Source organism: Oncorhynchus mykiss, unplaced genomic scaffold, assembly GCF_013265735.2.
Source record: "Oncorhynchus mykiss isolate Arlee unplaced genomic scaffold, USDA_OmykA_1.1 un_scaffold_292, whole genome shotgun sequence".
Lineage (NCBI taxonomy): Eukaryota > Metazoa > Chordata > Actinopteri > Salmoniformes > Salmonidae > Oncorhynchus > Oncorhynchus mykiss.
This window is the reverse complement of record NW_023493743.1, coordinates 106,378-119,978: the sequence shown is the minus strand read 5'-3', so window position 1 is coordinate 119,978 and position 13,601 is coordinate 106,378. Positions and strand designations below refer to the sequence as shown.

The 13,601-nt window shown below is 40.2% G+C and overlaps 7 non-coding genes across 7 annotated transcripts; all 7 read left to right on the top strand.

Annotated features, from left to right (window-relative positions):
* Positions 1-7,944: 7,944 nt before the first annotated feature.
* On the top strand, positions 7,945-8,027 carry trnal-cag. The gene has a single exon. It is a non-coding gene; the product is annotated as a tRNA-Leu (tRNA).
* Positions 8,028-8,333: 306 nt separating this feature from the next.
* Positions 8,334-8,415, top strand: trnas-aga. Its single transcript has one exon. It is a non-coding gene; the product is annotated as a tRNA-Ser (tRNA).
* Positions 8,416-9,773: 1,358 nt separating this feature from the next.
* trnal-cag lies at positions 9,774-9,856 on the top strand. Its single transcript has one exon. It is a non-coding gene; the product is annotated as a tRNA-Leu (tRNA).
* Positions 9,857-10,162: 306 nt separating this feature from the next.
* trnas-aga lies at positions 10,163-10,244 on the top strand. The gene has a single exon. It is a non-coding gene; the product is annotated as a tRNA-Ser (tRNA).
* A 1,358-nt stretch (positions 10,245-11,602) lies between these two features.
* Positions 11,603-11,685, top strand: trnal-cag. Its single transcript has one exon. It is a non-coding gene; the product is annotated as a tRNA-Leu (tRNA).
* A 306-nt stretch (positions 11,686-11,991) lies between these two features.
* trnas-aga lies at positions 11,992-12,073 on the top strand. Its single transcript has one exon. It is a non-coding gene; the product is annotated as a tRNA-Ser (tRNA).
* Positions 12,074-13,431: 1,358 nt separating this feature from the next.
* On the top strand, positions 13,432-13,514 carry trnal-cag. Its single transcript has one exon. It is a non-coding gene; the product is annotated as a tRNA-Leu (tRNA).
* Positions 13,515-13,601: the final 87 nt, after the last annotated feature.

Here is a 13,601-nt window from a genome sequence, read left to right as displayed (position 1 = left end):
TAAGGAGACAATGGAAAACAGAGCTTCAGAAATTCTGCTAATTCCTGGTTGATGCATCATCTTGGTTTCGCCTGTAGAATGAGTTCTGGGGCACTTACAGACAAAATCTTTGCAGATTCTGAAACTTCAGAGTGTTTTCTTTCCAAAACTGTCAAGAATATGCATAGTCGAGCATCTTTTCGTGACAAAATATCGCGCTTAAAACGGGAACGTTTTTTATCCAAAAATGAAATAGCGCCCCTAGAGATCTAACAGGCTAATAACATCAGCTGAAATGCACCCAAAACGTCCTCTGGTCCGGAAAAGTTGCGCATCAAAACTTCAAAATTACATATTATATGTCGACTAAACAGGTCAAACTAAGTGCAGAAGCAAGCTTTATGATGTTTTAGACACACAAAACAAACTTCAATCGGCCATCGTCTGCCCCTCTCTTGAGTGCTGGAACAAAGGAATGGCTGGGACCAATTCGCGCCCCTACGCACAGCCTATTTTCTCGTGGCACGCACTAATTTCACTCCCATAGGGTCAATTCTCGCGGGATTTGAACGATTCAAAGCTCTACTGAAAGAGGACATCTAGCGGAAGAGATAGAAAGTCTCCCCAGAATCATAACTGGTTGGGAAGGGTGGGGGCCATGACGTCAAAGTTGCTCCAACTTTCATGGCCACAAAAACTAGTTTGGAAGAATGCCTGCCCTGTGAGTTCTGCTATACTTACAGACATAATTCCAACGGTTTTAGAATCTTTAGAGTGTTTTCTATCCAATAATAATTTTTATTTGCATATATTAGCAATTGTTGACAGATTTTTTTTTCAGTTTACTAGGGGTACCCAATCTCTCCAAAGGGGGCATATGTCTGCCATATCCTTAACAGGTTTTAAATCAATGACTGGACTTTTTAATTTGTAAAAACAAATGACTATTGAAAGTGCAAGTCAGTATCGTGCATAGTTGTTCTGGTCTCTGTGGTGATTTTAGAGCGTTGTTCATATTTCTACTTTTAACGCATACACTTTAACCCGATACCCAGTTACTGTGCTGTAGTCAGGATGGCCGAGCGGTCTAAGGCGCTGCGTTCAGGTCGCAGTCTCCCATGGAGGCATGGGTTCAAATCCCACTTCTGACAGTTTTTTAGTTCACACAGTGAAATAACAATTCATAATAAACACTCTCAAATGCAGACCCTATCTGAGGCATTTTTAAATTCATGTCAAATTGGCCATATTCTGAAGACACTCTTATAGTCTGCAGGGTAATCGAACTGGCCACATCTAAAGTCAAGCCACAGGTAACAGGTGAGAAACCTTGTTAAACCCTAAAAGAAAAAGAAAAACTCGATTGCATTGAAAATAACCATTAAGTCATTCAGGTCGCAGACTCCCCTATAGGCATGGTTTGAAACCCCCTCCTGACAACTTTTTAGCGCCTGCATGTCATGCACCTTTGTAAAATCCAGTTGAAAAATAAATGACTTAAGGTAACGTAAATGACACCTAGTTAACCTCTCTGATCTCCCAAACCCGGATCCGGTATCGTGACTACAGCCTCAAGCTCATTACCATAACGCAACGTTAACTATTCATGAAAATCGCAAATGAAATGAAATAAATATGCCATCTCGCAAGCTTAGCCTTTTGTAAACAACACTGTCATCTCAGATTTTCAAAATATGCTTCTCAACCATAGGAAAACAATAATTTGTGTAACAGTAGCTAGCAAACAAAGGATTTAGCGTTAGCATTAGCGTTAGCATCCAGCACGCAACATTTCAACAAAAACATAAAAGCCTTCAAATAAAATAATTTACCTTTGAAGAACTTCTGATGTTTTCAATGAGGATACTCTCAGTTGGATAGCAGATGCTCAGTTTTTCCAAAAAGATTCTTTGTGTATTAGAAATAGCTCCGTTTTATACATCACATTTGGCTACCAAAAAAAAACCGAAAATTCAGTCCTCAAAACGCAAACTTTTTTCCAAATTAACTCCATAATATCGACTGAAAACATGGCAAACGTTGTTTAGAATCAATCATCAAGGTGTTTTTCACATATCTCTTCATTGATACATCGTTCTTGGACACATGCTTTCTCCCCTGAATCAAATGGTAAAGTACAAGCAGCTGGCAATTGCGCACCGAATTCCACGCAGGACACAAGGCGGACACTTGGAAAATGTAGTCTCTTATGGTCAATCTTCCAATGATATGCCTACAAATACGTCACAATGCTGCTAAGACCTTGGGCGAACGACAGAAAGTGTAGGCTCATTCCTTGCGCAATCACAGCCATATAAGGAGACAATGGAAAACAGAGCTTCAGAAATTCTGCTAATTCCTGGTTGATGCATCATCTTGGTTTCGCCTGTAGAATGAGTTCTGGGGCACTTACAGACAAAATCTTTGCATATTCTGAAACTTCAGAGTGTTTTCTTTCCAAAACTGTCAGGAATATGCATAGTCGAGCATCTTTTCGTGACAAAATATTGCGCTTAAAACGGGAATGTTTTTTATCCAAAAATGAAATAGCGCCCCTAGAGATCTAAAAGGCTAATAACATCAGCTGAAATGCACCCAAAACGTCCTCTGGTCCGGAAAAGTTGCACATCAAAACTTCAAAATTACATATTATATGTCGACTAAACAGGTCAAACTAAGTGCAGAAGCAAGCTTTATGATGTTTTAGACACACAAAACAAACTTCAATCGGCCATCGTCTGCCCCTCTCTTGAGTGCTGGAACAAAGGAATGGCTGGGACCAATTCGCGCCCCTACGCACAGCCTATTTTCTCGTGGCACGCACTAATTTCACTCCCATAGGGTCAATTCTCGCGGGATTTGAACGATTCAAAGCTCTACTGAAAGAGGACATCTAGCGGAAGAGATAGAAAGTCTCCCCAGAATCATAACTGGTTGGGAAGGGTGGGGGCCATGACGTCAAAGTTGCTCCAACTTTCATGGCCACAAAAACTAGTTTGGAAGAATGCCTGCCCTGTGAGTTCTGCTATACTTACAGACATAATTCCAACGGTTTTAGAATCTTTAGAGTGTTTTCTATCCAATAATAATTTTTATTTGCATATATTAGCAATTGTTGACAGATTTTTTTTTCAGTTTACTAGGGGTACCCAATCTCTCCAAAGGGGGCATATGTCTGCCATATCCTTAACAGGTTTTAAATCAATGACTGGACTTTTTAATTTGTAAAAACAAATGACTATTGAAAGTGCAAGTCAGTATCGTGCATAGTTGTTCTGGTCTCTGTGGTGATTTTAGAGCGTTGTTCATATTTCTACTTTTAACGCATACACTTTAACCCGATACCCAGTTACTGTGCTGTAGTCAGGATGGCCGAGCGGTCTAAGGCGCTGCGTTCAGGTCGCAGTCTCCCATGGAGGCATGGGTTCAAATCCCACTTCTGACAGTTTTTTAGTTCACACAGTGAAATAACAATTCATAATAAACACTCTCAAATGCAGACCCTATCTGAGGCATTTTTAAATTCATGTCAAATTGGCCATATTCTGAAGACACTCTTATAGTCTGCAGGGTAATCGAACTGGCCACATCTAAAGTCAAGCCACAGGTAACAGGTGAGAAACCTTGTTAAACCCTAAAAGAAAAAGAAAAACTCGATTGCATTGAAAATAACCATTAAGTCATTCAGGTCGCAGACTCCCCTATAGGCATGGTTTGAAACCCCCTCCTGACAACTTTTTAGCGCCTGCATGTCATGCACCTTTGTAAAATCCAGTTGAAAAATAAATGACTTAAGGTAACGTAAATGACACCTAGTTAACCTCTCTGATCTCCCAAACCCGGATCCGGTATCGTGACTACAGCCTCAAGCTCATTACCATAACGCAACGTTAACTATTCATGAAAATCGCAAATGAAATGAAATAAATATGCCATCTCGCAAGCTTAGCCTTTTGTAAACAACACTGTCATCTCAGATTTTCAAAATATGCTTCTCAACCATAGGAAAACAATAATTTGTGTAACAGTAGCTAGCAAACAAAGGATTTAGCGTTAGCATTAGCGTTAGCATCCAGCACGCAACATTTCAACAAAAACATAAAAGCCTTCAAATAAAATAATTTACCTTTGAAGAACTTCTGATGTTTTCAATGAGGATACTCTCAGTTGGATAGCAGATGCTCAGTTTTTCCAAAAAGATTCTTTGTGTATTAGAAATAGCTCCGTTTTATACATCACATTTGGCTACCAAAAAAAAACCGAAAATTCAGTCCTCAAAACGCAAACTTTTTTCCAAATTAACTCCATAATATCGACTGAAAACATGGCAAACGTTGTTTAGAATCAATCATCAAGGTGTTTTTCACATATCTCTTCATTGATACATCGTTCTTGGACACATGCTTTCTCCCCTGAATCAAATGGTAAAGTACAAGCAGCTGGCAATTGCGCACCGAATTCCACGCAGGACACAAGGCGGACACTTGGAAAATGTAGTCTCTTATGGTCAATCTTCCAATGATATGCCTACAAATACGTCACAATGCTGCTAAGACCTTGGGCGAACGACAGAAAGTGTAGGCTCATTCCTTGCGCAATCACAGCCATATAAGGAGACAATGGAAAACAGAGCTTCAGAAATTCTGCTAATTCCTGGTTGATGCATCATCTTGGTTTCGCCTGTAGAATGAGTTCTGGGGCACTTACAGACAAAATCTTTGCATATTCTGAAACTTCAGAGTGTTTTCTTTCCAAAACTGTCAGGAATATGCATAGTCGAGCATCTTTTCGTGACAAAATATTGCGCTTAAAACGGGAATGTTTTTTATCCAAAAATGAAATAGCGCCCCTAGAGATCTAAAAGGCTAATAACATCAGCTGAAATGCACCCAAAACGTCCTCTGGTCCGGAAAAGTTGCACATCAAAACTTCAAAATTACATATTATATGTCGACTAAACAGGTCAAACTAAGTGCAGAAGCAAGCTTTATGATGTTTTAGACACACAAAACAAACTTCAATCGGCCATCGTCTGCCCCTCTCTTGAGTGCTGGAACAAAGGAATGGCTGGGACCAATTCGCGCCCCTACGCACAGCCTATTTTCTCGTGGCACGCACTAATTTCACTCCCATAGGGTCAATTCTCGCGGGATTTGAACGATTCAAAGCTCTACTGAAAGAGGACATCTAGCGGAAGAGATAGAAAGTCTCCCCAGAATCATAACTGGTTGGGAAGGGTGGGGGCCATGACGTCAAAGTTGCTCCAACTTTCATGGCCACAAAAACTAGTTTGGAAGAATGCCTGCCCTGTGAGTTCTGCTATACTTACAGACATAATTCCAACGGTTTTAGAATCTTTAGAGTGTTTTCTATCCAATAATAATTTTTATTTGCATATATTAGCAATTGTTGACAGATTTTTTTTTCAGTTTACTAGGGGTACCCAATCTCTCCAAAGGGGGCATATGTCTGCCATATCCTTAACAGGTTTTAAATCAATGACTGGACTTTTTAATTTGTAAAAACAAATGACTATTGAAAGTGCAAGTCAGTATCGTGCATAGTTGTTCTGGTCTCTGTGGTGATTTTAGAGCGTTGTTCATATTTCTACTTTTAACGCATACACTTTAACCCGATACCCAGTTACTGTGCTGTAGTCAGGATGGCCGAGCGGTCTAAGGCGCTGCGTTCAGGTCGCAGTCTCCCATGGAGGCATGGGTTCAAATCCCACTTCTGACAGTTTTTTAGTTCACACAGTGAAATAACAATTCATAATAAACACTCTCAAATGCAGACCCTATCTGAGGCATTTTTAAATTCATGTCAAATTGGCCATATTCTGAAGACACTCTTATAGTCTGCAGGGTAATCGAACTGGCCACATCTAAAGTCAAGCCACAGGTAACAGGTGAGAAACCTTGTTAAACCCTAAAAGAAAAAGAAAAACTCGATTGCATTGAAAATAACCATTAAGTCATTCAGGTCGCAGACTCCCCTATAGGCATGGTTTGAAACCCCCTCCTGACAACTTTTTAGCGCCTGCATGTCATGCACCTTTGTAAAATCCAGTTGAAAAATAAATGACTTAAGGTAACGTAAATGACACCTAGTTAACCTCTCTGATCTCCCAAACCCGGATCCGGTATCGTGACTACAGCCTCAAGCTCATTACCATAACGCAACGTTAACTATTCATGAAAATCGCAAATGAAATGAAATAAATATGCCATCTCGCAAGCTTAGCCTTTTGTAAACAACACTGTCATCTCAGATTTTCAAAATATGCTTCTCAACCATAGGAAAACAATAATTTGTGTAACAGTAGCTAGCAAACAAAGGATTTAGCGTTAGCATTAGCGTTAGCATCCAGCACGCAACATTTCAACAAAAACATAAAAGCCTTCAAATAAAATAATTTACCTTTGAAGAACTTCTGATGTTTTCAATGAGGATACTCTCAGTTGGATAGCAGATGCTCAGTTTTTCCAAAAAGATTCTTTGTGTATTAGAAATAGCTCCGTTTTATACATCACATATGGCTACCAAAAAAAAAACGAAAATTCAGTCCTCAAAACGCAAACTTTTTTCCAAATTAACTCCATAATATCGACTGAAAACATGGCAAACGTTGTTTAGAATCAATCATCAAGGTGTTTTTCACATATCTCTTCATTGATACATCGTTCTTGGACACATGCTTTCTCCCCTGAATCAAATGGTAAAGTACAAGCAGCTGGCAATTGCGCACCGAATTCCACGCAGGACACCAGGCGGACACTTGGAAAATGTAGTCTCTTATGGTCAATCTTCCAATGATATGCCTACAAATACGTCACAATGCTGCTAAGACCTTGGGCGAACGACAGAAAGTGTAGGCTCATTCCTTGCGCAATCACAGCCATATAAGGAGACAATGGAAAACAGAGCTTCAGAAATTCTGCTAATTCCTGGTTGATGCATCATCTTGGTTTCGCCTGTAGAATGAGTTCTGGGGCACTTACAGACAAAATCTTTGCAGATTCTGAAACTTCAGAGTGTTTTCTTTCCAAAACTGTCAAGAATATGCATAGTCGAGCATCTTTTCGTGACAAAATATTGCGCTTAAAACGGGAATGTTTTTTATCCAAAAATGAAATAGCGCCCCTAGAGATCTAACAGGCTAATAACATCAGCTGAAATGCACCCAAAACGTCCTCTGGTCCGGAAAAGTTGCACATCAAAACTTCAAAATTACATATTATACGTCGACTAAACAGGTCAAACTAAGTGCAGAAGCAAGCTTTATGATGTTTTAGACACACAAAACAAACTTCAATTCAATCGGCCATCGTCTGCCCCTCTCTTGAGTGCTGGAACAAAGGAATGGCTGGGACCAATTCGCGCCCCTACGCACAGCCTATTTTCTCGTGGCACGCACTAATTTCACTCCCATAGGGTCAATTCTCGCGGGATTTGAACGATTCAAAGCTCTACTGAAAGAGGACATCTAGCGGAAGAGATAGAAAGTCTCCCCAGAATCATAACTGGTTGGGAAGGGTGGGGGCCATGACGTCAAAGTTGCTCCAACTTTCATGGCCACAAAAACTAGTTTGGAAGAATGCCTGCCCTGTGAGTTCTGCTATACTTACAGACATAATTCCAACGGTTTTAGAATCTTTAGAGTGTTTTCTATACAATAATAATAATAATAATTTTTATTTGCATATATTAGCAATTGTTGACAGATTTTTTTTTCAGTTTACTAGGGGTACCCAATCTCTCCAAAGGGGGCATATGTCTGCCATATCCTAAACAGGTTTTAAATCAATGACTGGACTTTTTTAATTTGTAAAAACAAATGACTATTGAAAGTGCAAGTCAGTATCGTGCATAGTTGTTCTGGTCTCTGTGGTGATTTTAGAGCGTTGTTCATATTTCTACTTTTAACGCATACACTTTAACCCGATACCCAGTTACTGTGCTGTAGTCAGGATGGCCGAGCGGTCTAAGGCGCTGCGTTCAGGTCGCAGTCTCCCATGGAGGCGTGGGTTCAAATCCCACTTCTGACAGTTTTTTAGTGCCTCTCAGGAGTCATGCTGCTCAGCAGTAATAATAAGAATGATGAAATAACAACTTCACACAGTGAAATAACAATTCATAATAAACACTCTCAAATGCAGACCTTCTGGAGCTGAGCAAAGATCAAGGTTAAATAAGAAAACAGCTGGACTTAATAACAAATGAATGAGGGGAACATTTTGTGTTATTGCATTATAATGAGTTACTGCATTATCTTTCAGTTGTTAAATTTCACTTTCTGTAGGCTATGCCTGTTGGCCCATTCACTCCTAACAAGCTTGTTTTCGTCTGTCAACGTTGTCGTGGCCGAGTGGTTAAGGCGATGGACTAGAAATCCATTAGGATCTTCCTGCGCAGGTTCAAATCCTGCCGACAACGAAAATGCATTTTTTTTGACCCCTCCGGAGGTTGAAGTTTAGTCGTGTTTCTTATACCAATCGCATCCTCTCAGATCTCCGCAAGTACATAGGGATTAGTTGTCCATTTGGGATAGGACTGCAGGCCATCTGTCCCACTTCACACCTTTACACACCTGGTTATCCAGCCTTCTAGCTCTATAGGCCACAGTAGCATAGGTTACAGGTTTGTAGTCAAGCCACAGATTTCAGGTGAGATCCCATGATACACTCAACAATACAACAACACGATTCTCATGAATAACCATGAAGCCATTTGCTAAGATTTCCCCCATTTTGACATTTGGAAACCTGTTGTCACTCTTACCCTGACGGGAAGCTCCAGACACATTTTTGGTCCAATCTGAGGCATTTTTAAATTGATGTCAAATTGGCCATATTCTGAAGACACTCTTATAGTCTGCAGGGTAATCGAACTGGCCACATCTAAAGTCAAGCCACAGGTAACAGGTGAGAAACCTTGTTAAACCCTAAAAGAAAAAGAAAAAACTCAATTGCATTGAAAATAACCATTAAGTCATTCAGGTCGCAGACTCCCCTATAGGCATGGTTTGAAACCCCCTCCTGACAACTTTTTAGCGCCTGCATGTCATGCACCTTTGTAAAATCCAGTAGAAAAATAAATGACTTAAGGTAACGTAAATGACACCTAGTTAATATGAGTAGTGAATAACTATCGTATTTGTAATATTCTGCAAAAACAGCTAGTTGATGAGAGGCTGAAAGAGAATTGCAAGAATCGCGCAATTTCACAGGCGGGACCCAAACAGGCAAATAACAAAAATAATCTAGGAACGCAGAACTCGTCGGTCGTTGTTAGTGGATTGTATTGGCGGGAAGAACAAAAATATTGTCTGCAGGGTAATCAAAGTCGCCGCATCTAATGTCAAGTCACAGGTGAGCTGCCTTGTTAAACCCTAAAAATAAATAATAACACGATTGCGTTGAAATGACTCATTAAGCCATTTGTAAGGATTTCCCCCATGTGGACCTGTTGTCACTCTTACCCTGATGGTTGCTGATATTTCCAGACACTTTTTCAGTCTTATCTGAGGAATTTTATCATTTATATCAGAATGGCCATATTCTGATGCCAGTTTAGCGCTCATTCAATGACGATTTACTACTCTTTCCCATTGAAGGCCATATTGAGGTTAAATCAATGACTGGACTTTTTAATTTATAAAAACAAATGACTATTGAAAGTGCAAGTCAGTATCGTGCATAGTTGTTCTGGTCTCTGTGGTGATTTTAGAGCGTTGTTCATATTTCTACTTTTACCGCATACACTTTAACCCGATACCCAGTTACTGTGCTGTAGTCAGGATGGCCGAGCGGTCTAAGGCGCTGCGTTCAGGTCGCAGTCTCCCATGGAGGCGTGGGTTCAAATCCCACTTCTGACAGTTTTTTAGTGCCTCTCAGGAGTCATGCTGCTCAGCAGTAATAATAAGAATGATGAAATAACAACTTCACACAGTGAAATAACAATTCATAATAAACACTCTCAAATGCAGACCTTCTGGAGCTGAGCAAAGATCAAGGTTAAATAAGAAAACAGCTGGACTTAATAACAAATGAATGAGGGGAACATTTTGTGTTATTGCATTATAATGAGTTACTGCATTATCTTTCAGTTGTTAAATTTCACTTTCTGTAGGCTATGCCTGTTGGCCCATTCACTCCTAACAAGCTTGTTTTCTTCTGTCAACGTTGTCGTGGCCGAGTGGTTAAGGCAATGGACTAGAAATCCATAAGGATCTTCCTGCGCAGGTTCAAATCCTGCCGACAACGAAAATGCATTTTTTTTGACCCCTCCGGAGGTTGAAGTTTAGTCGTGTTTCTTATACCAATCGCATCCTCTCAGATCTCCGCAAGTACATAGGGATTAGTTGTCCATTTGGGATAGGACTGCAGGCCATCTGTCCCACTTCACACCTTTACACACCTGGTTATCCAGCCTTCTAGCTCTATAGGCCACAGTAGCATAGGTTACAGGTTTGTAGTCAAGCCACAGATTTCAGGTGAGATCCCATGATACACTCAACAATACAACAACACGATTCTCATGAATAACCATGAAGCCATTTGCTAAGATTTCCCCCATTTTGACATGTGGAAACCTGTTGTCACTCTTACCCTGACGGGAAGCTCCAGACACATTTTTGGTCCAATCTGAGGCATTTTTAAATTGATGTCAAATTGGCCATATTCTGAAGACACTCTTATAGTCTGCAGGGTAATCGAACTGGCCACATCTAAAGTCAAGCCACAGGTAACAGGTGAGAAACCTTGTTAAACCCTAAAAGAAAAAGAAAAAACTCAATTGCATTGAAAATAACCATTAAGTCATTCAGGTCGCAGACTCCCCTATAGGCATGGTTTGAAACCCCCTCCTGACAACTTTTTAGCGCCTGCATGTCATGCACCTTTGTAAAATCCAGTTGAAAAATAAATGACTTAAGGTAACGTAAATGACACCTAGTTAATATGAGTAGTGAATAACTATCGTATTTGTAATATTCTGCAAAAACAGCTAGTTGATGAGAGGCTGAAAGAGAATTGCAAGAATCGCGCAATTTCACAGGCGGGACCCAAACAGGCAAATAACAAAAATAATCTAGGAAAGCAGAACTCGTCGGTCGTTGTTAGTGGATTGTATTGGCGGGAAGAACAAAAATATTGTCTGCAGGGTAATCAAAGTCGCCGCATCTAATGTCAAGTCAGAGGTGAGCTGCCTTGTTAAACCCTAAAAATAAATAATAACACGATTGCGTTGAAATGACTCATTAAGCCATTTGTAAGGATTTCCCCCATGTGGACCTGTTGTCACTCTTACCCTGATGGTTGCTGATATTTCCAGACACTTTTTCAGTCTTATCTGAGGAATTTTATCATTTATATCAGAATGGCCATATTCTGATGCCAGTTTAGCGCTCATTCAATGACGATTTACTACTCTTTCCCATTGAAGGCCATATTGAGGTTAAATCAATGACTGGACTTTTTAATTTATAAAAACAAATGACTATTGAAAGTGCAAGTCAGTATCGTGCATAGTTGTTCTGGTCTCTGTGGTGATTTTAGAGCGTTGTTCATATTTCTACTTTTACCGCATACACTTTAACCCGATACCCAGTTACTGTGCTGTAGTCAGGATGGCCGAGTGGTCTAAGGCGCTGCGTTCAGGTCGCAGTCTCCCATGGAGGCGTGGGTTCAAATCCCACTTCTGACAGTTTTTTAGTGCCTCTCAGGAGTCATGCTGCTCAGCAGTAATAATAAGAATGATGAAATAACAACTTCACACAGTGAAATAACAATTCATAATAAACACTCTCAAATGCAGACCTTCTGGAGCTGAGCAAAGATCAAGGTTAAATAAGAAAACAGCTGGACTTAATAACAAATGAATGAGGGGAACATTTTGTGTTATTGCATTATAATGAGTTACTGCATTATCTTTCAGTTGTTAAATTTCACTTTCTGTAGGCTATGCCTGTTGGCCCATTCACTCCTAACAAGCTTGTTTTCTTCTGTCAACGTTGTCGTGGCCGAGTGGTTAAGGCAATGGACTAGAAATCCATAAGGATCTTCCTGCGCAGGTTCAAATCCTGCCGACAACGAAAATGCATTTTTTTTGACCCCTCCGGAGGTTGAAGTTTAGTCGTGTTTCTTATACCAATCGCATCCTCTCAGATCTCCGCAAGTACATAGGGATTAGTTGTCCATTTGGGATAGGACTGCAGGCCATCTGTCCCACTTCACACCTTTACACACCTGGTTATCCAGCCTTCTAGCTCTATAGGCCACAGTAGCATAGGTTACAGGTTTGTAGTCAAGCCACAGATTTCAGGTGAGATCCCATGATACACTCAACAATACAACAACACGATTCTCATGAATAACCATGAAGCCATTTGCTAAGATTTCCCCCATTTTGACATGTGGAAACCTGTTGTCACTCTTACCCTGACGGGAAGCTCCAGACACATTTTTGGTCCAATCTGAGGCATTTTTAAATTGATGTCAAATTGGCCATATTCTGAAGACACTCTTATAGTCTGCAGGGTAATCGAACTGGCCACATCTAAAGTCAAGCCACAGGTAACAGGTGAGAAACCTTGTTAAACCCTAAAAGAAAAAGAAAAAACTCAATTGCATTGAAAATAACCATTAAGTCATTCAGGTCGCAGACTCCCCTATAGGCATGGTTTGAAACCCCCTCCTGACAACTTTTTAGCGCCTGCATGTCATGCACCTTTGTAAAATCCAGTTGAAAAATAAATGACTTAAGGTAACGTAAATGACACCTAGTTAATATGAGTAGTGAATAACTATCGTATTTGTAATATTCTGCAAAAACAGCTAGTTGATGAGAGGCTGAAAGAGAATTGCAAGAATCGCGCAATTTCACAGGCGGGACCCAAACAGGCAAATAACAAAAATAATCTAGGAAAGCAGAACTCGTCGGTCGTTGTTAGTGGATTGTATTGGCGGGAAGAACAAAAATATTGTCTGCAGGGTAATCAAAGTCGCCGCATCTAATGTCAAGTCAGAGGTGAGCTGCCTTGTTAAACCCTAAAAATAAATAATAACACGATTGCGTTGAAATGACTCATTAAGCCATTTGTAAGGATTTCCCCCATGTGGACCTGTTGTCACTCTTACCCTGATGGTTGCTGATATTTCCAGACACTTTTTCAGTCTTATCTGAGGAATTTTATCATTTATATCAGAATGGCCATATTCTGATGCCAGTTTAGCGCTCATTCAATGACGATTTACTACTCTTTCCCATTGAAGGCCATATTGAGGTTAAATCAATGACTGGACTTTTTAATTTATAAAAACAAATGACTATTGAAAGTGCAAGTCAGTATCGTGCATAGTTGTTCTGGTCTCTCTGGTGATTTTAGAGCGTTGTTCATATTTCTACTTTTACCGCATACACTTTAACCCGATACCCAGTTACTGTGCTGTAGTCAGGATGGCCGAGTGGTCTAAGGCGCTGCGTTCAGGTCGCAGTCTCCCATGGAGGCGTGGGTTCAAATCCCACTTCTGACAGTTTTTTAGTGCCTCTCAGGAGTCATGCTGCTCAGCAGTAATAATAAGAATGATGAAATAACAACTTCACACAGTGAAATAACAATT